Raw genomic sequence first — 2,484 nt, forward strand, 5'->3', positions numbered from 1 at the left:
TAGGGGGGCATGGAAACTTTATACCCCGTGAAACCAGAAAAAACTGGCCGACCTCCTGCTCAGTTAACTCTTAACAGAGGGAAGTAATTGGCTCAAACCATCCTGAGCTGGTTGTTGAAAAGAGTAGCCTGGAGGGATTGCTAAAGACTTGTTCATCAACTCGCATTCTAGATCAAGTCTATGATAACAGATTTTGAATTAAGTCCTGAGGACATATCAGCTAAAAATACAGTATTGGTGGGACGCTGGAATGGAGATACTTTTCTGATTCATTCTGTTTGGGTACATTGTGTTTCCTTTATAATTGGGTTAGGCAAGGAATGTCCTTGGAGGAAGGAGAAGAGGGTCTCTCCAGTTGACCTCCTGGCTGAGTGTTCATCCTGATTTGCTTGCACAAAGCTTACCATGGAGGCTTATAAAGCATTTGCCCTGATTGTTTGCAGGGAGGTTATACAGCAATGGACACTTATCCTGATTTCTTTCCATGAAGGTTATATGTCTTGCTGTCAATTGACCATTATCTCACTTTGGGGGGGGGGCATTTCCCCATCACTTTCCTAATCACAAATGTCCATTTTTAAAAGGGGTTGTTGTGGCAAAGCTCTTAAATCCACTTTATGCCACAGATATAAGAGTCACAGACCCATTTCATTGCAAATTATTGGACTGCAGATGGAAAGGAAGTGTCATAAGGCAGATAAGATCAGAACAGCCATGCAATGATTCTTACCAAAGTAGATGCAGAAATCCTTAGATCTTGCAACATTAATATAAGAAAAGTTAAGAGTAATGGAAGGAAAGAAACAATGAACAAGCAAATGATCTTTATTTGTTCGCTATTGAAATGTTTAATAAAAACACAATTAACATGAAAAGTTTCAGCAACATTTTAATATTGTGATATGATTAACTCTAATAAAGAACAAGTGAGTTAGAAAAGTCAGTTTCATTGTTGCCTGGTGGATTGGGCCAAGAGTGGAGAAACCTGGGTTCAGCTCCCTACTCAGCCGTGAAGTACACTAGGTGACCTTGTACTGGCTACCGTTTCTCAGCCTAATTTACCTTGCAGGGCTGTTGTGAAGATACAAGGGATTAAATGCATGCACATTGTGCTCAGCTCCTTCAAGAAAGGGTAGGAAAATATAATAAATAAAACAAATTACAATTTTCAAATGCCCCCTCTTTACATCTAACAATGGATTTTAAAAAGAGAATTAAAATAAACAGCAGATATGAAAGGAACTATAACAAGTACATTTTCTGTGCTATAGTTTAAAAGCCAAACTGGATGCAATGTGAAATGTGCTTCTCTTGTTTTTCCTCCCATGTTTAAGTCATTGAGGGAACAAATCCTGAATGGGACCACACTTTGCAGGAAGAGGGATTAATCCTTCTCTGCAAAAAACCCCACATTTTCACACAAAAAATCACCTCTGAATTATTTTCCCCAGAAAGCGTCATTTGCCATTGCAGGTCAGTTTTCAGATCTTAAAGGCCTAAGCACAGGCCAGCTTGCCTAGTTTAAAATCAAGTACCCTGCAATTTCAAATCAAGATGTCAAACATTCAGCAAAATGTTCAGTATTTAGAGGACAGCTGGGAAATACTTTGCATCAAAATTTATGGTGGAGAATCCTAATAATTTATGGGAGCAAAATTGTTTTGGCTCTAGATTCATTCCCTCCCTCATCCCATTCTAAGGCCAGTGTGGCACTGCCATTAGTATCAGACCAGAAATGGGGAGGCCCAGACTCAAATCCTGCTCTCAGGCATGGGGTGAGCACAGGCCAGTCTCTCTCAGCCTAACCAACCTCATAGGCCTCTTGTAAGGATGATATGGGGAAGGAGCAGACACCATGTATATTGCCTTCAGCTTCTTGGAGGAAAGGTGAGATAATAATAATAATAATAATAATAATAATAATAATAATAATAATAATAATATCCTCTTCTTCCTCCTCCACCAATTTTCAACCACTTTTAGAAGTATAAACAGCAATGTTGAAAATGTTTCATTTCCAGAGCATACTGGATAGCCTATCATGAGCATTCCTAGTTAAGAAAATTTGCCAGGAAAATATGCAAAGCGAGATTGCTGTTGCCCATTGCACTGGGAGGCCTGAGTTCCAAAGTCACATGGCAATTTAAAAGCAGTGACAGATAAGGATCTCGAGAGACAGCCAGTCAAAGCCCAGCCATAAAGCTCAGTTCTGGCTCTGGAAAAGCCACTTGAAATTCAGCACTGTGACTCATTTCATCAGGTTAATGGGAAAATGTTTTCTGCTGTTCCTCTGGAGTGTTTGTCGAATGCAGTAGGCTTTATTTTTTAAAAAACAGGATATATTTTAGCTACTGTGTTCTGCAAGTTTTTATTAAGGAGTCCTGATTGTTGTGTTAGCAAGTTCCTACTTGGGGTTACTGACTGCATTGAGGTTTCACCCTTGCCTTATACCAGTTAGACCACCAGTCCAGCCCTACCTGAAGA

Source organism: Podarcis muralis, chromosome 7 (genome assembly GCF_964188315.1).
Source record: "Podarcis muralis chromosome 7, rPodMur119.hap1.1, whole genome shotgun sequence".
Lineage (NCBI taxonomy): Eukaryota > Metazoa > Chordata > Lepidosauria > Squamata > Lacertidae > Podarcis > Podarcis muralis.